Consider the following 21,398-nt stretch of genomic DNA (forward strand, 5'->3'; position numbering starts at 1 on the left):
TTGTTTCTGTGCGAGGGCTTCCTCTAGTTGCGGCAAGCGGGGGCCACTCTTCATTGCGGTGCGCGGGCCTCTCACTATCGTGGCCTCTCTTGTTGCGGAGCACAGGCTCCAGACGCGCAGGCTCAGTAGTTGTGGCTCACGGGCCTAGTTGCTCCACGGCATGTGGGATCTTCCCAGACCAGGGCTCGAACCCGTGTGCCCTGCATTAGCAGGCAGATTCTCAACGACTGCGCCACCAGGGAAGCCCCTGGAGGTTTAATATTAGTAACGGAATCATCTGTCAATCACCAAGTGCCGAATGTTTTAGAGTTTGGAGTATTTCTTTTTCTATTCCAGACTAATTTATACTTCACAGTGGAGTTTTGGAATTACCATCTTAGGTATTTATACACTGCCTCATTCCCCTCCCAAAAGGATTCGAAACAGCTTATCTCCCTTTAAGGTTAATGTGTTTGCATCCTAGAACTCTACAAAATGCATTTGGTTTTATATTAGTCAGCCAGAAATTCTCTTGGGAAATTGTCAGAGAAAATAAATAACGGCACGGGGAAAGGCAGAGTTAAGGCAGGGGACACTTGGGTATGAGTGTACTGGAAACATGTTTCTGCTGTGTCTGTTCTGGAGGAAAGGGCAGCACACTTCAAAAACGAATTTCTAGGGGCTCGTTCTGGAGAACACAGCCTGACACACAGACAGTGCTCCATAAATATCTGTTGAACGGAGCAGAGTCTCCCAATCAGCGTGCTACAGCCCGTGGAAGGGATGGGGTGGCCGGTGCCCTCTGCCACAAATATTACGACTTCCTATGTGAGCCATGCTGGAAATCAATCACCTGGTCCAGCCCCATCATACTCTCCTCGCTCTGATAGTACCATGCGCTCCTCCAGGGCAGGGAAGAGAGCTCGTCTATATTTATGTCCTAAGAACAAAGCATCGTGCCTGGCATCTGGTAGGTACTAAATAAACGTTGAGCAGAATTTGCAAGCATGCTTTTTATAATTTCCTCCAAGTCATCTATTAGAATGTTGAGCAGTAAAAGATCAAGAACAGAACTATTGATTCTCCAGGTGCCAGGCTGACAATAATTTATTAATCCATACTGGAGGGAGGTGAGGTCTAAAAAGGAGGAGACTTTGCTGGGACATGACGGTTTTGTTCAAACACTAGAACGGCTGTCCCAGGGGCAAGCTGGGCACAAATGAGCGAAAACTAGAAAAAAGGTAAAGTTCTCCCAAGAAGAGTATTGGGGTAAGTCCTGGGGAAAGGGGCATTCTCATAACTGCTGGAATTAGGGTAGATGTTCAGTTTTTCTGGGACAGAATTTGGTGATTTACATGAAAAGCCTTAAATATGTGCCAAACATTTGACCCAGGCATTTCACTTCTAAATTTTGATCGCTGAAATTAAATCAACTTCACAAAGATATATGTACAAGGATGTTTAATGGTGTATTGGTTATAATGGTGAAACATTTAGAATAATGTAAACTTTCAACAACAAGGCCTTAAATAACTCATTGAATATAGTCAGTGAATGTAATATTACATAGCTATTAAAATGATGATGGAGAGGGAATTCCCTGGTAGTCCAGTGGTTAGGACTCGGCGCTCTCAATGCCAGGGGCCTGGGTTTGATCCCTGGTTGGGGGACTAAAATCCTGCAAGCCGTGTGGCGTGACCAAGAAAAAAAAAATGGTGATGGAGAGTTATACTTATTTGAATGAAAATACATTTGTACTATATGGTTAAGTAAAAAAAAAGTGAGATACAAATGGTGCCATTTTGGTTTGATAGAAATATATATATTATATACATTTTATATATATAGATGTGGGAAAGAGAGAGTGAGAAAGAGAGAGAGAGAAATTCTTGAAGAAAACATATCAAAACACTTCTGGTGATTATCTCTCTGGGTATCAGGAATAAAACTAATTTAATATTTTCATTTTTATCTGTTGTTTCTAAACTTCTAACTATGGATATGTAATACTGTAGTAATAATAATAATAATAATAAAAATAAAAATAATAATAATAATAATAATAATAATAATAAAAGTTAGGACTGATGAAAATGTGTCCCTGCTGTTCATTAAATTGGTGAGCTTTCTGCTATCCAAAGTGCCCAGCTAGGGGTGAAACGGTTACCCGGCTGGATGCTCTGGGAGGGAAGCTGGAACAGAAGAGGCTAAAACCACTTCTAGCTGTCTATACTCTGATCCCATGGAGGAAGATGGTGACATTGGAAAATGTGCATAAGTTCTTGGCACACTTTGTCAGGCAAATGGGGTTTTTCAGGACTAGTATTTTAAATTTTTTTACAAGGCTGTTTTGTTTTTGATGATGAGAATGTCTTTTAAAATCAGAAGTTATATTCTTAGTATTTGCCTCTTTCTATGACTTCTTAATGAGCAACAATATGAGAATTGGAATCTTCTCACTTTGTTCCCTGCTTTGGCACATAATACTCTAAACAGATACTTGTGTCTGGACCTGGAAACAGAAATAGTATTTGCCTCTCATCCCACAGGGTACACCGTAAGCTCCATGAGGCCAGGGATTTTGTTCGTTTTGTTTCAGAGCCCAGAAGAGTACCTGGCACACAGAAGGCACTCGGTAAATATCTTTCGAATGAGTCAGTGAACGTTGGCAGAGTGAAACAGGCAACTTGGAAGAAGCTGGTCTGCAAATACATGCTTTTGCTGTATTCATTTTACTTAAGTTTAAAAACATGAGTTTGTAAACAGAATTCCAAAAACTCATTTTTTTAATGTAATTAATTTTTCAAATTACTAACATTCTTTAAAAAGCAGGTATGATCATCATACAGCCATCTATTAAAAAATGAGAACTACAGGTTGTGTTCTAGATAACCACTGTTCAATAGAACTTGCTGTGACAAAAGAAATATTCTACATCTGCATTCTCCAGTATGGTAGCCACTAGCCATATGAGGTCTTGAGCACTTGAAATGTGGCTGGTTGAGAATGAGGAGGTGAATTTTACATTTTATTTAAATCTAATTAATTTACTTTTAAATTTGAATAGCCACAGATGGTTGGTGGCTACGATATTGGGCAGTACAGTTCAAGACTGAACTTCTCATTCTAGTGTACATGACATGGTAAGTACCACGTGTTTGCCAAGACACTGTGTATAAACATGATTGGGTCTTGTACTGAAAGAAGAGGATGGAAATAAGCCCAGGAAACCAGTATGCATGACAGTAGAGTATTTTTCATAAATTTAAAAAATGTCTTTACCACACAGTCTTCCTAATCTCCAGTGGTCCTGCTACCCTCTGGACATGCCACAGATTTATTTGTATCCAAGACAAGGTTAATAAGAGTTACAAAATCCAAAGCAAAGATCTGTGCAGTGCACACTGTCAGCATTAGAATGAAAAGTGCAATTTGTATGAAAAGTCTTATTTTTACTCTAGATTAGTTGATGATTCCACAATACTGCTTTGGTAATGTTAGTGATAAAGGTTTTTGTTTGTTTGCTTTCACTTAAAAATCCCCACATTATCTTCAAAGCAGATAACAGCATTGAGGAATTAAATGAATGTAGAACTCAGGCAACCAATTAGAAGAGCCACCCCACTGCCGTCCTCAGAAACCTTCATAAAACATTCATGCAAAGTGTTCTCCTTTAAATTAACTGAGTATTTATCTTAATTCTTCATCTTCTTGATGTATGACTGTCCTATGGTCTTTCTTAGTGATTTAGATATTACTGTAGGTCAAAGAACAGAAAGCAATTTCAGAGAAAAGCAAAAATGGAGGAAGAACACAAAGTGAATATATTTTTGTGGAATTAAACTGAAAAAAATTGTTATAACTTTATGATGAATTATAACCAGTGGTTAAATGAGTGCAATCACTTCATTATAACTAAGCTGCTATAACAAAAATACCATAGACTGGGTGGCTTATAAACACCAGAAATTTATCTCTACAGTTCTAGAAGCTGGGAAGTCCAAGTTCAAGGCACTGTCAGATTCAGTGTTTGATGAGAGCCTCGTAGACAGACTTTTTACCGTGTCCTCAGGTGGCAGAAGGGGTGAGGGAACTCTCTGGGGTCTCTTTTATCAGAGCACTAATCCCATTCATGAGGACAGGATCACCTATCAAATCACCTCCCAAGGTCCCCCTCCTAATACCATCACATTGGGGATTAGGCTTCAGTGTTTGAATTGCGGAGGGGGGGAAACACATGCACTTTGAATGGATCTTCTGTCCATACCCTTGCATAATTTTATAACATCATGCATTGACTATTTGGAAAATATTGGTTCCCTGAGTTGTGGACTTCTTCCAAATGTTGACCCATTTCATTACACAATATCAAAAAACCACATTCATTATTATCCACACCAATCTCATCTGAAAAGTCTTTAAGTATTGGGATGCTGTCAAGCTTATGATGCCCGATACGAGATTTTTAAAAATCTAATTTTTGCCTAAAAGCTCAAAACAAATCTTATCGGTTGCTTTTCCTTGGTGTGACAAGCTCACTTGGTTCATTTTCAAGAAAATGCCCACCAAGCAGTCAAGTCTGAATAACTCTAGTTGCCAGTTGTTCTTGCAAGTAAAAAGGATATTCCATGAAGAAAGCAGTTGGTTCAGCTCACCAGTTAAATGGTGGTACAAGTGCTTTTTCCGGAGATAACCATGACGGTTGGATACACGGCAGAGGGCTTTATGCATACGTTCTATTTCATCTTCTGTGACTTGCAAAGTGGGCCCCTGTACCCCATAGGTGCACAAGAAACCCTACTGCGGCACTGGAAGGAAATAACAGAACTTCTACTTATATATATTTTTAATCTGATCCTTTTGTCATTTCTATTTTTGTATATGGTTTATAACATACATACCATATAGGAGCTTATGATTATAATTCATTTATAAATAAATAAAGGCACACTGGGGTGCATGCTCACATTTATTTGTTGGTGGAGCACGCAATCAAGAAAGTTTGGGGGGCTTCCCTGGTGGCGCAGTGGTTGAGAGTCTGCTTGCCAATGCAGGGGACACGGGTTCGAGCCCTGGTCTGGGAAGATCCCACGTGCCGCGGGGCGGCTGGGCCCGTGAGCCACAATTGCTGAGCCTGCGCGTCTGGAGCCTGTGCTCCGCAACAGGAGAGGCCGCGATAATGGGAGGCCCACGCACCGCGATGAAGAGTGGCCCCCACTTGCCGCAACTGGAGAAAACCCTCGCGCAGAAACGAAGACCCAACACAGCCATAAATTAAAAAAATAATAATAATAATAAAAAAGAAAGAAAGTTTGGGGACACCATTATGAACAGCCAGGGTGAAAACAACTCATTGAAACAGGCTGGATGAAATCCTGTGGATGTCAGAACACAAGCAGCAGGTCACTTTGCCTTTCCCGGCCCGGAAGAGCGTGAAGTAGGTGGTGTCGTGTGAGAATGTTGCCCATCGTCCTTAGGGCCTGTGCTGCCTTCGCTGTGGAGTGAGTGATGGCAAGTCCCTCCTTGGGAGCTACCGTCAGGTCTCCTGGACTGTCTGTCGCATTGAAGGACTTCCTGGTGCTTCACTTGAATGTCCACCTGAAGTCACTGCCCTCCACTGTAGCTTTCAGGGCTGTACCTGCCCTGCTGTTTCCACTGCTCGGCCCTTGAACCTTCTGCCCTCCCCACCTTCCAACCCCGCCCCGCTGAGCCTGGCCCTGAAGCAGTGACATCTGGTTGCAGTCACAGAACAAAGGCTTCCCAAAGCCTGCGGGATCTTGTGGCTTCCGGTCCCACAGGGCCTCACCCGCCGCCCCGGTGCCCTTGGGGGCTTGCGGGCAGACTGTGGAGTGCCCACATGGCTGAGCCCCGCCAGCTGTGCGGCCACTTGGCACAGGCAAAGCATCCCGACCTTCCGCAGTCTCTAGCCAGCATCCCTAACCCCCTACTTATGCCCCCAAGTGTGGGCTGTTGGCCCCAATGGACAGACAGCCATTGCCTCTGACAACTGACTTTTTAAAATTACTGAAGCTTACTGACTCTTTCCCTGAGACTTGTCACCAGGTTGCCTTAAACACCAGTCAGTGCAAAGAATCCTTCTCAAGATGAACCCCCCTCAGGTACAGTGGGGCGACTAGAACTCTACATCTCACTCTGAGGGTGGATGATGTAGTTGGTCAAGGCCTTAAATGCTTTCCAGAATATTCTTTCTAGTATTCATTTCATTTCATTCCCTTTCCCTCACAATGAGCTGTTGGCGATTCCAGTTATGCAAGAATGTGATTACCTTTTCAAGATAAGAAGAGCTTTTCTGTTCTCTAATCTTTCTCAGGTAATATACTTCTGTATTTTCTTCCCTGGCTCCATCCCCAGGCCCAGACAAAGGCCTTACACATGTGTTTACATTTCGTTCTAAGACACTGGTTTTAGCCTCCCCATGGGTTTAGGGACCTGATAGGAAGGAACAGTGTATTGAGTAGCTTTCACTTGCTTTTCATCTTAGTTCTTAAAAATGCTTCACCTTGACAATGATGCAGTCAGTGAATTGTTTACATGGGAGTGTGTCCTGTTGTTCTCCTGAAAGACACATGACTGAAATCTCTCTAGCCTTCTAAGCTTTCTTTTTCTCTTTTCTCTTTATGGCTAGAGGGGAGGTTTCCCTCTCAGGCATTCTGACTCATTTTGTTGTGCCTTTCTCCTAAGAGCCTGAAGCATGTTTATTGGAGGGTGTGGGACACAACTGCATATTCTGTCTCATATCTCAGCAATGCCGGCAAAATTTTTTACCCGCATTGCCACTCATTCTAAATCTTTCTCTTTACCTGATTTCTAGATCCCAAATAAAAGTCCAATGGATGCAATAAAAGGTTATATTTATCTGTGAGACCCACAAAAGGTAGAGTGTTATAATAAAAGGTGAAAAACATAAGCCTTGAAGCCACAGAGATTTTAAAGGTATATGAAATAATAAAATAAAAATAAATTCACCATCAAATACTAGAAACCCATACATGGTCGAAGAAAAAACAAGATTTTATAGCTTACGAATCATTCCTCCTCCACAATATTCAACTTTTTTCTCATGAGGCTCTTGTTTCACTGTGTTATGAGTATTTATTTACATGGTTTGTTCTATATTCGATTTTGGTTACTCAGGGATAAAAACCAGGTTTTGTTTACCTCCGTGTCTCCAGTACCCAGCGCTGTGCTTAGAAAACAGTAGCTGCTCAATCAAGGTTTATTAATGGGAAGAAGAAAAGAAAGTGTTTCTGAGAGAAGAATGGAGAAAGCCTATTGAGAAAGAAAATTGGAGTCTAGCACATTAACTAAAAGAAACTCAGTGACTTTCTGCACCACAGAAAAGGTTATTTTATGCAGCTACAATGCCATGTTTTCCCTCCAGCTTATTGGAAATGCACCAAGGATTACCTATCAAACTGAGAGGGGAGGGGTGACTGGGGAATGGGATCAGACTCATTGCAGTTGGTGAATTTCAGAGTGGTGTTTTTCCCATCCACGATGTCTTGTAGGCTATAAGAATGAAAGCAAATTAAATTAATCGCCAAGTATAAAATGCCTTTGAATTCACCAGGAATAATTTGGGGATATTTTGAAAAGTTAAGACGAGCAAAAGAATCAGCCCAAAATAGTAGGTAATTTAATGGTCTTTAATAGGAGCTGGAGGAAAGAGAGCTTTTACCATCATCACCATCATGATCACCGTCCTCAACACCATCATTAAACAAGCAGAAAACAATGTCACTGTTAGTACACAGGCAAACATCCTCATTAGGAGATGCATTTCAGAGTTAGATGGCCTTTTCATCACTACATTCAAGAGGCAAATGAGGTAGAGAGGTAATGAGATGTAGCTTAGTGCTTGCTTTACACTGTGATTTTAGGAGAGTCATTACTGAGAACCTCCACTGATATTAGATTCCCCAAGGGGTTAGTATGCTGTTAATATGGAAGGAGATGGAATTCAGGATTTTTATATCTTCTAAAACAGACGGTTATAATTTAAACTTCATGAAATACCGGAAAGAGGAAATGCAATCAAAACCCTTAAAGTCCTAGTTTCTTATTTTCCAGGCCAAAGCCTGCTGTATAGTTGTATAAATAGTTCTGAGACTCTCTTCTATTTTTCTTCCTTCCTGGAGATAATCCACAATGTGTCTGCCTGGACACATCTAATGGTTAGCCAGATGGCATTCCAACATCCCTTTTCTAAAAGTTTGAGCTCTCGTCAGATACATTGGAATGATCTTGAGCTGGTGGAGAGAAGCAGCATTAAGTGTAGAAACTTTGGAATGAAAGGAAAGGAAGGGAAGAGCATAAAAGAATGCCTTGGGAGGGATATTTCCTTTAAAAGGCAGAAAGAACATTTGAGGGTGAGATGAGTAAAACCCCATACGTATTAAATCTGTCATGATCCTTATGACGCAGTGTTGCCCTGAGCCAGTCTCAACATTATCAACATACCTTAACAGCAGTGTAAATGCTATATTAGGGTTTATAAATATTTCACAATCAGGCTTGTTCACTGCATGACTTTCCTAACTGAAGTCAAACAGGTCTGAAAGCAAATTATAATGGTTTAAGCAAAGCTAATGAGCCTTCCCTTTAGGAACAGCCAGATGCTATTCCAGGAGACCCCAAACCTCACTTCAGACTCATGATTTAAGGTGGGAAATTAACCCAGAGGTTTAGTATTTTAATTTATGGCTCTACTGTCTGTTAGAACACACCCTTCTTATAACCACTTTTTATTCACATCCTCCCAGAGACTGTACAAAATAAGCTATAGACTCATCACTTAGAGGTTAGTGAATCACTCAGCACTTCAGGTTTGGTCCTGAGTATAAGTTTTTTAAGTGTATACTTCAATGATTTTAGTACATTCACAGATCTGTGCAACCAAACTCTTTTTTATGGCTGAATAATATTCCATTGCGTGGCTATACCACATTTTGTTTATCCATTCACTCACTGGCAGACATTTGGGTTGTTTCTGCCTACTGTAAATACTGCTGCTATGAACACTCATGTACAAATACTTGTTTTCAGTTCTTTTGAGTATATACCTAAGAGTGGAATTGCTGGATCATATGGTAATTCTATGTTTACATTTTAGAGGAACTGCCAAACTGTTTTTCACAGTGGCTGTACCATCTTACACTTCTACCAGCAATGTACAGGGGTCCCAATTTCTCCTTATCCTAACCAACACTTGTTACTTTCTGGTTCTGTTTTTGTTTTGCTTTATTTATAATGGCCATCCTAGTTTGGTACGAAGTGGTATCTCACTGTGGTTTTGATTTGCATTTCTATAATGACTAACGATGTTGAGCATATTTTAAGGTGCTTGTTGTCTATATATCTTCTTTGGAGACATGTCTATTCAAGTCTTTGGCCAATTTTAGATTGGGTTGTTTGTCTTTTAGTTGTTAGAGTTCTTTAAATATTCTAGATTCTAAACACGTATGGAATACACTACAACTATCTTCTCCCATTAGCACAGATCACTATTATCTGGGCTGAAAAGGAGACACTGCTAAAGATCTTACAGACTTGAAAAAGATACTATAGGGACTTCCCTGGTGGTCCAGTGGCTAGGACTCCGCACTCCCAATGCAGGGGGCCCGGGTTCGGTCCCTGGTTGGGGAGCTGGATCCTGCATGCTGCAGCGACGATCCCGCGAGTCATAACTGAGACCCATTACAGCCAGATAAATAAATATGAAAAAAAAGAGATATTATAATTCTAAGATAATATGTATACACTAAAAGACATGTTCCAGAATGGTCATAGTAGCATTTTTCATAATGGCCATAAATTGGAAACAATCCCAAATATCCATCAACAGTAAGAGGCATAGTTATATACTCATGCAACAGAACATTGTGATGTCAATGACAATGAACTATTGCACCCAAAGTAACACTGACATATCTCACAAGCATAATATTGAGCCAAAGAAGCCAGATCCTGAAAAGTATTTATGGTACCATCTCAGTTAACCTACATGTAAATGTAATACAATGTTCAAAAACAAACAGGCAAAACTAATCCATTATGTAGAAGTTAGGATAGTAATTATTTTTCGAGGGGTCATTACTGGGCGGAGGATAGGAAACGAACTGGGAGATTTGGGGGTGCTAAGAATGCCCCATTTCCTGTCCTGGGTAGTGGTTCCACTAATGTGTTTACTTTGTGAAAACTCGTCAAGTTGTGCATTTATGACCTGTTCACTTTTCCATATGTTATGCTACCATAAAAAAAATATTCAAACAAACAAATCTTCACTTTAGCCCTCTGTACATGGGCTCCCGGGACCTGAGTTCTGGGCGAATTAGCTGTTACCTAACTTGAATCTCTCTTCATCTGTTTCCACTTTATTTTCCTTTTGCCCTGAGCAGCTGACAGACAAACAATCCAGCTCTCACTTCAGAATGTGTGGAAGCTTCTCGTTCCCAGTATGTCTCCATCTCTTTCTGTCTCTGTCTCTTCGGAAACTCTCAATCTGCTTCTGTCTCCTCCTCTGCCCTCTCTACTTCCTGCTCTTCTGCTCATGCCCTGCTCTCCCCTGCCTTTTTCTCTCCATCCTGCTCCCCTTTCTTTCTCTTCTTTCCCCATTTCTCTTCTCTTCTTCACTCTCTTCATAAACGACGTATGTGCAGGGCAGGGGAGGAAGTCTGCTGCTTTCACTGCAGAAAAATTTACACTCTGTACTCTTCTGTTTAAAAGTAGTTAAGTTGAGACTTCCCTGGTGGTGCAGTGGTTAAGAATCCGCCTGCCAATGCAGGGGACACGGGTTCAAGCCCTGGTCCGGTAAGATCCCACATGCCGCGGAGCAACTAAGCTGTGCACCACAACTACTGAGCCTGCGCTCTAGAGCCCACGAGCCACAATTATTGAGCTTGTGTGCCACAACTACTGAAGCCCGTGTGACTAGAGCCTGTGCTCCGCAACAAGAGAAGCCACCGCAATGAGAAGCCCGCGCACCACAATGAAGAGTAGCCCCCCTTCGCCGCAACTAGAGAAAGCCCACCAGCACCGACGAAGACCCAACACGGCCAAAAATAAATAAATAAAATAAATTTATTTTAAAAAACAAAGCCAATTAAAAAAAAAAAAAAAAAAAGCAGGTAAGTCGAAAGTACTCATTCCCTAAGAAGCACTCTGGCATTTAGGTCGTTCCATTTTAACTTTCCAAGTTGAATGCTGCTAAAATACAAATTGTAAGAAAATGCCCCGCATATTAACAATGATTGCCTCTGGGTGGCAAGATTATAGGTGTTTTTTATTTTCCATATATATATTTCTGATTTTTAAAAATGTCTACATTCTTTATAAATATTTTCATTAAGATGTAAAAAATTGCCATGTTTATTATTCATTCTTTTAGGCTTTACATTTTTTTAATTTTGGAAATTAAATCTTTTAGAAAAAATAAAATTTTTAGCCAGTTCTAGTGTTCCTCTTTGGTGCTATGGAACAGTCTAGACAGAGAAAACAGCTTGCACCAAATCATGAAGATGGGGAAATAGGAGCTATGTACAGGGAAAAGCAAATGTCTTTCTTTGAAGAAAAGCAAGACTAAGGAGGTGTGTCAGGTGACCTATGAGTCTGGACTTAATTTCACAGCCATGGGGTGCTGGTGTCTTAGCAGCACCATGACAAGATGAGGATACTTAAAAGATCCCTCTGCAGCGATGCATCAAAAGGACTGAAAGGGAGATTTCCTGGTGGTCTGGGGTGTGGGTACTGAGTTCAGGATCCACTGGAATAAGGCTGATCTCATGATTCTCCTGCTTAAAACTCTTTTGTGGCTTCCCACTGCCCACGGGATCAAGTCCAAATGCTTTAGGTGGTGTTAAAGCCCTGCACATTTTGGCTCCTACCTGCTCCTCTCACTGGCTGTCCGGCGTCTCTGCGCTCTGGCCATGTGAGCTGTCCCACATTTCCGCTTTCACATCTGCTGTTCCCCCTTCTCTCAGCACGTGGCCCAGGCCACCCCCGCTCATCATTCAGATCGCAGCCTCACTGACCCTCCCACAGAAGCTGTCTCTGAACCTCCGATGGGGTTAGGCCCTCCTGTTACACGCTCCCAGAGCACCCTACAGCTCTCCTGCGCGTGCTTGTCATTATTCACATATTTGTAATGGTTTCCTGACGGCCTGTAACCCTAGAAGGGCAGGAACGTGGGGGCTGGGGGGGTGCTCCCTTAACGCGTTCTAGGCGCAAATACATAGCCACAGGCTTTCAGTAAATGTTGACCAGTGAACGTGGAGAACAGTGATGAGAGTCTTCCGTTAGGATGACGGCAATGGAAATGTCAAGGGCAGGAGGGGAAATACGAATTTATAAGTCCATGCTTGCCCCTCTCCAAACTGAACGCTCTAGAATAGGGGGTCGGCAAACTGTGGACGGGACCAAATCAGGGGTGCTGCCTGTTTCTGTAAACGCAGTTTTGTGGGGACAGAGCCACGCTCGTTCATTTAGGTGTTGTGTACATCTGCTCTCCCACTAACCAGAGGTGGGTAGTTGCCTGTACAGCTTAAAATATTTATTATCTGGCCCTATGCCAAAAAAGCTTGCCAACCCCTGCTCTAGAAGAAAGGTTGCAGACAGGTTCACCATAATAATAACAGTGGTTATCTTTAATCCTGTGCCAGGATTACAGATGAGCCTTATATTCTTCTTAATTTTCTGCATTATTCATATTTTCTACAAAGAACATATTTTTATAATCGGTAAAACAATAAAAGTTATTAAAAACCAGATTGAGTACCCCACTAATTATTTTTAATTTTTAATTTCTACATGTTTTATACATCTTTCAGGGAAAAACTTCGTTAATCAGAGCAATTTTCCTTGCTGGCTCTGGAGAACATAGGAAGATAGCCCTAAGAGCTAGAGGAAATCTCTGTTACCCTCATTTCCTGCAGCAGTGGGACAATGTCTTTCAGCTATTTTGAGTCTAGCTTTTGATTCTGAGTTCAGAGAATCAAGCTGAACATTTCTGTGAAACTTGGATTCCAGTAAATGTATACCTGTCACATACTGTACATATCCATGGTCAGTATCTTGATGAGAACACTGGTTACTCTCTAGCAACATTCTGATTGGAACTTATTTTCTATATTTTAGTAACAATTATTAATATTAAGTAAAACTGCAAAACATAGACACAACTCCTAAGAGTGATTGCAGATTTTTAAAAAAGTGTTAGCAAATGACTTTAATTAAAACAGAAAACGAATAACCCAGATCTTTAAACATCTGGTGAAAAAACAAGGTCCAATTTCCCATTTATATAGATACCGCTCTCCTTCCTTTCCTTCCAAGAAGTCTCAAAATGATTGACGTAAGTGATTATTATGGAAATTTTCTGCTTATAATTTTCCATTAGATGTAAGCTCTATGAGAACAGAAACATTATTGTCTGTATTGTTCACAACTGTGTTCTGGTGTGTAGAACCATAAGAAGCACATAGAAAGTGCTCAATAATAAACATTTCTTGAAGAAATAACTATAAAAGAAGTAGATAAGAAAAAATGGGTTCCCAAGGAAAGTGGTCTTTTGCAAAAGTTTTGTTAATTATAAGAATGATGCACCCACAACACTGTAAAGCAACTATACTCCAATAAATAAAATATAATAATCTCCCAAAAAGAAGAATGACACGCACTTTAAAAACACTTAGAATGGGACTTCCCTGGTGGCACAGTGGTTAAGAATCTACCTGCCAATGCAGGGGACGTGGGTTCCATCCCTGGTCTGGGAAGATCCCACATGCCGCGGAGCAACTAAGCCCATGCGCCACAACTACTGAGCCTGTGCTCTAGAGCCCACGAGCCACAACTACTGAGCCCCCGTGCCACAACTACTGAAGCCCGTGCACCTACCCCATGCTCCACAACAAGAGAAGCCACCGCAATGAGAAGCCCGCACACCGCAATGAAGAGTAGTCCCTGCTCACCGCAGCCAGAGAAAGCCCGCACACAGCAACGAAGACCCAACACAGCCAAAAATAAATAAAAAATAAACTAAATTTATAAAAAACAAACAAAAGACACTTAGAAAATTAAGAAAAGTAGAAAAAAGGACAAAAATCAACTCTGTTCTCTCAGAGTTAAAGCTATCGTTATTTTGTTGCATTGCATTTATTTCTTTTCCATATGTATAAATTTTAATGTAATGTTAACCATGTTTTTATGTATCTATATCTATATTGTTTTCCCTTTAAAATTAATCTTACACTATAAGAATTCTCCATGTAATTTCAAAGTCTTTATAAACATTCATTTTAATGATTATATAATAAATTGAGTGGAATTGCATCCTTTACTTAATAATTTCCAGTTTCTTTTATTTTGCAACTATAAACAATGATGCAATACCTTTGTACATTTAGCCATTTTTCATAGAAAGCACACGACAAGTGGTATATCAGCCCAGAGAGTCTTGGTTATGCTCAGTAACAAAAACCCCCCAGATCTCTGTGCTTACAACAGTGGTCTATTTCTTGCTCACGCTATATGTCCAATGCAGAAATCGGAAAATTTTTAAATTATAAAAATTCAGTTCGCTTCAATTCAATTCAACAAATATTTGTTGAGTGCCTGTTTTTATAAGGCCCACTGCTGGCTCTGAACATAGTTGAAAAGATTTTCTGATGAGTCACAGATAAATGAAAGCTGGGAACTCTATTTTCATAACATGCTGTACAACAGCAGAAAACAAAAATCAATGAAGGCAAAAGATCATTTTTCTAGTCTAGTCATTTGTATGCCATGTCTGTATTGTTTTAGATGTGAGTCTCTTTTTCTGTCTGCCTCCTAAAAACCCTCCTTTGTGTGTAAAGGTCAGCCTGGTGTGTCCTTATGCCAGTGATATAGCTTGAGCAGACTCAACGCCAGCCACTAGGATCACCAGCCTTGGGTTTTGCAACACCCTCGTGCCCCCATGACCTCAAAAGCTGTTGTGAAATTTTCCAAACAAAACACATTTTAATTTACCAAAAATAATAAAATAATATTTAAAAGACCCTTTAGACCAATAATCCTAATTGTAGAACTTTTCCTAAGGAAATATTCCACCAAAGGAAAAAATGATACACACGTGAAGATCTTAATTGCAGATATTTATAACAGCAAATAATGGTAGGTAAATTATGGCATATTTACTAGATTGAATATCATGAATCAGTAAACATTCATAAGCATGAAATTGATATAGATGCTTATGATTTAAGGTAAAAATGGGAAATTTGTGATTTATGCTTACGATTTAAGGTAAAAATGGGAGAAAGACGATAAAATTCCATCTATGTTGTGCAGTTATGTATAAAATAGGAATACATTAAAAAAAGACTAGTAGGAAATATGGCAAATGAAATGGTTGGTTTGTTAGGTCATGGGAATTTTGTATTATTTTTAAAGATTTAATATTTCAGTTACGGTTATTTTTAATATTTGACACAATAAAGCATTTTTAACAAATACATAAAATCCATTCCTGGGAGGGACCCTGTATCAAATTAATGTTTTTAAAAATTGGAAATAAAGCCTTAGGGAGATAACTAATATTGTGCTGTGATGTTGGTTTGCTAGCTCTTCTGGAAGCATCTTATCAATTCCTCCTTTTTCTGATATGTTCTTATTTTTCATTACTCAGGAATTGAATGATTTAGATAAAATTTTTTGGAAATAGGGCTGTTTGGAGACAGAACACCCCTTGCTATCTAATTTCTTGCTATCACTTTCCAAAACTCAGGAAGTAAAGAGAGTTGAATACTGAGGGATGCTTCTATATGAAATACATGGACCTACGTAACATAAGACATTTTCCAGAACTGAGTATACCTAAGTCTTTCCTTTTGCTTTGGACTGGACACACAGTAGACACCCAACAAATTGCTGACAGAATGCAAAGGAGAAGAAATTCTATCACGCACCCCAAACCTGAGGGAGGGAGGGAGGGAGGGACTGTGTCCTCCAGGGCAGCAGGCATCCCAAAGTGGGAGGCAGGAAGGCCGAGGGGGAGGCGTAGGAGCCCCGTGGAGAGCGCAGCTCAACGCGCCATCTCCACACAGATCTTTTGGAGAAACCAGTGAGCAAAAGCGGCCCCAGCGTTGATGGAGGTGACATGCAATGTTCTGGGGCCTGTCCACCCATTTTCACACCCTGTTGACAAAAGGGGAAGAAGTTGGCCAATGAAAGTTAGCAAAGAGCGGCTGGATTCGGGTAACTCATGTCAGCCTATTAGATTCTTTATTGGAAGCTCTCCCGGGCCTGGACGCTGAAGGGACAGACTCCTGGAACCACTATTTATCCTTGAATCAAAAACCCTTTGGAAACATTCTTGTGCTTTGCCATGTGAATCCATAATGCACCAACAAGGCTGGAGACCTTTGCTTTCAGTAGCTTTAATGACTCCCCTTGTTGTTGGTTGGTTAGTTTTGGGGGTTTTAGGTTTGCCTGGAGCAGATCCAATCTCCTCACTTGGTAAGCTGGCGACTTATCATAGCAGCAGGAGCCTTCCACATAATACCGGTAGCATCAGTCTCTGCAGCCAGTGGCCGCTTTGCCACAATGTCACCTTGGCTGTGCTCCTGAAGACAGCGTGGTTGCTCTTGACAGTGGCATCTGTTGGGCTGCTTCTCCATGCTAAGCGTGAGCAGTGCAAGGACCAGCATGGGTTTGTCGGGGACCAGGACGAGCCTCAAAGAGACAATGAGCGTATTCTCAGGGTAGTGATATTTGATATACTTGCACGGAGCCACCGTGGTGTGACTGTTCAGGCCGAGCTGCCTTGGGAAGGTGCTGGAGCAGGGGCCCGGCCAATCTGGATGGCTCAACTGGCTGACCTGGCCCTGTCTCCTATGCTTTTTGCCCTACTTTGTTGCAAATTTAGCTGAACTATGTCTATCCCTTGGGTCACTGTGAAGTTTCAATTCCCTTTGCAAAATATTCTGAGGTCCTCATTAGAGATGAGAAGAGTATTTTTGTTAAATATGGGTAATGAATTAGACTTGGGCCTTCTCTTCTGGGTAGCTAGCAGGTAATTTATTCTCTTTTCACACTGCAGTGAAGTCCCGAAATGCTGACAGCTGCAGAACGACCAACTCACCTGCATTTCGTTTTCAGTTTGTTTCTTAGGACCCTTGATGAGGAAGCTTGAAAACGAAACACAGATAAAAGAACCCAAAAACTTTGTTATTTAAATTATCTGATGTTTCCTTTGCCAAAGATTTAAAAGATGCAAAGATTTCAGAAAACTGTGGGAATGAGCCTTCCGCTGCCAAGTTTCAGGAAGGAGAGAACACTCTTTCTGAGTGGTTTTCAATTGTCTGCTGTGATAAATGATTCATTTCCCCATCACATTACATTAAAGGGATTAAAAATGACACTACACTCCTTTGCATCCAATTTTTATGAGTCACTTGTATGATGGTGTGTCATGAGTAATAAAGATGGACCAGACAGTTAAATAAACTATGCCCCTGCAGAAGTCTGGGTGTGTGGTGTAGAACTTGCAATATACTTTTACAACGAATCCAAGTTCACTTTCAAATAACACTATACCACTTCACAGGTATTACGAGTACCTTATAAGAACAAAATAATCCTAATTCTTTCCTCCTGTCCCTTGTATCATTGGTGTCATTCATTCCACTTATATATAAGTATATATGTATATAAATATATATATATACACATGCACACAAGCAAATATAATTGAATACATTGTTGCTATTATTTTTTTGAACAAAATGTTAACTGTTAGAGCAATTAAAAATAAGAAAAGTAAAAGTTTATGTTATCTTCACTTATTCTTCCTTCGGTGTTGATGTTCTTCCTTTCTTTATGCAGATCCAAGTTTCTGACCTGGATTATTTTCCCTCTCTCTAAAGAACTTCTTTCAACATTTCTTGCACAGCAGGTTTACTAGGAACAAATTCTCAGTTTTTGTTTGTCTGAGAAGGTATTTGTTTCTCCTTCACTTTTTAAAAAAAAAATAAATTTATTTATTTATTTTTGGCTGTGTTGGGTCTTTCTTGCTGCACGCAGGCTTTCTCTAGTTGCGGTGAGCGGGGGTTACTCTTCGTTGCTGTGTGCGGGCTTCTCATTGCGGTGGCTTCTCTTGTTGCAGAGCACAGGCTCTAGGCGCGCAGGCTTCAGTAGTTGTGGCACGCAGGCTCCGTAGTTGTGGCTCACAGGCTCTAGAATGTAGGCTCAGTAGTTGTGGTGCACGGGCTTAGTTGCTCCGCGGCCTGTGGGATCTTCCCGGACCAGGGCTCAAACCCGTGTTCCCCGCATTGGCAGGCGGATTCTTAACCACTGCGCCACCAGGGGAGTCCGGGAATTTTTCCTTAATTTCTGACTTTCTGTAATTTGAAAATGATATGCTTAGATGTAGTTTGGAGGTGGCATTTATCCTGCTTGGTTTTCTGAGCTTCCTAAATCTATGGTTTGGTGTCTGATACTAATTTGAGGAAATTCTCAGTCGTTGTTTTAAATATTTCTCCTCTACCTTTTTTCCTCCCCTTCTGATATTCTCATTATGCTATACCTTTCGTAGTTGTCCTACAGTCCTTGAATATTGTTTTTTTTTAAGTCTTTGTTCTCTTTTCAGTTTTAGAGGATTCTATTGACATATCCTCCAGCTCAGAGATTCTTCCCTCAGCCATATCCAGTTTACTAATAAGATTACCAAAAGCATTCATTTCTGTTAGTGATCTTTTAATCTCTAGCATTTCTTTGTGGTTCTTTCTTAGGATTTCCATCTCTCTGTGGACATTGCCCACCTGCTCTTATGTGCTGTCCACTTCATCCGCTAGAACCCTTAGCGTGTTCATCATAGTTGTTTACAATTTCCAGTCTGATTATCCCAACATACCTGTCATGTCTGGTTCTGATACTTGTTCTGTCTCTTCAAATCGTGCGGTTTTTTTTGTTTGTTTGTTTGTTTTGCCTTTTGGCATACCTTACAATTTTTTCTTGATAGCCAGACATGATATACTGGGTCAAAGGAATTGATGTAAACAGGCCTTTGTGGTTTTTTTTGGCCACACCGCACAGCTTGTGGGATCTTAGTCCCCCAACCAGGGGTGGAACCTGGGGCCCCAGCAGTGAGAGCGAGGAGTCCTAACCACTGGACCGCCAGGGAATTCCCTGAACAGGCCTTTCGTAATGTGGTGGTGAGGTGCAGGGGGAGGGGAGGCTATGGTCAATGGTCCTACAATTAGGTCTCGGTCTTCAGGGGCCTGTGCCTCTGGACTGTGAACTTCCCAAGTGTCTCTCACTTTTTTTTCTCCCCCCTTAAGTGGGATAGGATGACTAGAGAGGCCTGGAGTTGGGTATTTCCCTTCCCCAGGTCAGTTGGTTAGGCTCTGGTTAACTAGTTTCCCCTGAAGGCAGAAGCTCTGTTCAGAACAGAACGCTCTGGTGTATTTCAGAATGGTCCCTTTTTCCCTTCCCCCGGCTGGAAGCAAGAGGAAGCTGATTAAGCTCCTGGAGGTAAAACTCACTGCATTTTGGGGACCCCCCCAGCTGCCCCAACCGTGAATGGATCTCTCTGGAGTTTATACTCTCAAAGTTGTCCACACTGAGCCTCCAGCATCTTGTCAAATACAGTTCAGGCTTCTCCACCAGGGCAAGGAAGGGATATTAAGGTCTCTGCTTACAGCCTGGAACAAGGAGACCCAGAAGAGAATTGTGGAAGAGCATTCTCTAACCCACCTCGTTTACCTGTTTCTCAATCCAATGTGCTTTTCTTTTAATAACTTTTCCCCTAATTTTTAAAGTAGTACATAGTCATTGTATAAAACTTTGGCAAAAGCATCACAGTATATTTTTAAATTTCTATAATCCCTTTCTTTACCCAGAGATCACTACTGCTAACAGTCCTATATATTTTATTTCTGATTTTCTCCTATGTATCTGCATAGACAGACAGATGGTAGATAAATGTATAGAACAGAGTTGATATTGTAATTATAGTTTCATATCCTGCTTCTTCCAATTAAACTGTTGTTATATCTCCTCTGTCACTCTTATGCATATCATATTCAATGGCTGCTTAATTGTACGTTATTTGGATTTTCTATAATTTTATTAACTGGCCCTTTTTTGGGAACTTTAGGTTTGTTTTGTAATTTGGGGGCATAAATATTTGATAACATTTGACTGTTTCCTTTGGTTAGTGTTCTAAAAGTGGAATTTTTGGGTTAAAGGGCATGGGCATTTGAAAGGATTTGATAAAGAGTAATTCATTTCCAGAGACAGTTTGTACTTGTGTCCTTTCCACATCCTAGTGTTGTCTTACCCTTGTATTACAACTGACCAACCTATGAATGGACTCTTCACGGAGAAAGAGGTCATTGTCCTGATATGGACAGGCTATGGAACTTTCCCATCATTTTTGTTACAGGACCATGATGTCGATAGCCCGCAATAGCAACCTACCTCCTCTTTTATTCAAATGCTTTGTTTCTTCCACTGCTGCTGGAGAAGGCTAGTGAGCACAAGACCAAGAACTCAGAAAGAAGAAAACATTGCCAGAAATCAGTTACCTATTTTTTTTCTCCAAAACAAATCCAATCCATAACAGGAAAGAGATGGAAAGGAGAAGATGAAATGAACCAAAGTGATTGCTAGCTGCTCACATTTCCTCTCAACAAATCATGTAATTTAAGTTGCAGGAGGCAGATTTAGTATCAATAGCATCATTAGTTCATGAAACAGGAAACGGGGTGATGTTGGTGGAAATGTTGGCCAAATTAATCCCGAGGCAACTTCTAGAAAAATCACTGTTTGCAAAACCCGTAGCTGCCCCTGAGTGACCTGGGAAACCCACTCTGGCTGACCCCTTCTTCCTAATCCCTTTGTTTCATTAAGTTTTTACTAAGAAATATTTTAGATATGTGAAAAAGGTGAACCCACAACCCAACTTGTTAAACATAAAAGCCTTTTGCTCATTACTATACCTCCTCTTTCCACCTTCACTCCCCTGTACCCAGAAATAACAATTTTTCATAATTTAGTGTCCATCATGCCCATGTATCTTATACTTTACTATGCACATTTGTATCCCTAAAGAAAATGTAGCATTTCTTCCTTTTTTTTTTTTTTTAACTTTTACAAGGATACTGAATGCTTCTTTCTGTAACTTGTTTTGTTCCACATACTGTCCGTGAAACTTATTCATGTTGAACACGTAGCTCAAATTCATCGATTTTTGCTGCTGTTAATACTCCTTTGTATGTATATACCATTCATCCACTCTCTAAGGATGAATATTTAGGTGGTTTCTAGTTTATCATCATTAAAAACAATGATGCTATATATAGTCTTGTGCAAGTTCCTTCGGGTTTCTATACAGCTGTGGTCAAAAGGTCTGCACAGCATTA

The 21,398-nt window shown here is 40.7% G+C and overlaps 1 protein-coding gene across 3 annotated transcripts in view; it reads right to left on the reverse strand.

The window, feature by feature from the left end:
* The window catches only part of TNFRSF11A (TNF receptor superfamily member 11a), a 163,152-nt gene that overhangs the window by 31,866 nt on the left and 109,888 nt on the right, over nt 1-21,398 (reverse strand). The window contains exon 11 of one of the 3 annotated variants that reach the window (XR_014233830.1): nt 7,431-7,509. The exons of the other annotated variants lie outside the window; for them this stretch is intronic. The gene's annotated coding sequence lies outside the window, so the exon portion shown is untranslated. Of the gene's footprint in view, nt 1-7,430; nt 7,510-21,398 lie in introns of those variants that run through there. 3 annotated transcript variants of the gene reach the window in all.

The sequence above is a fragment of the Balaenoptera borealis genome (assembly GCF_965194805.1).
Source record: "Balaenoptera borealis genome assembly, chromosome: 14".
NCBI lineage: Eukaryota > Metazoa > Chordata > Mammalia > Artiodactyla > Balaenopteridae > Balaenoptera > Balaenoptera borealis.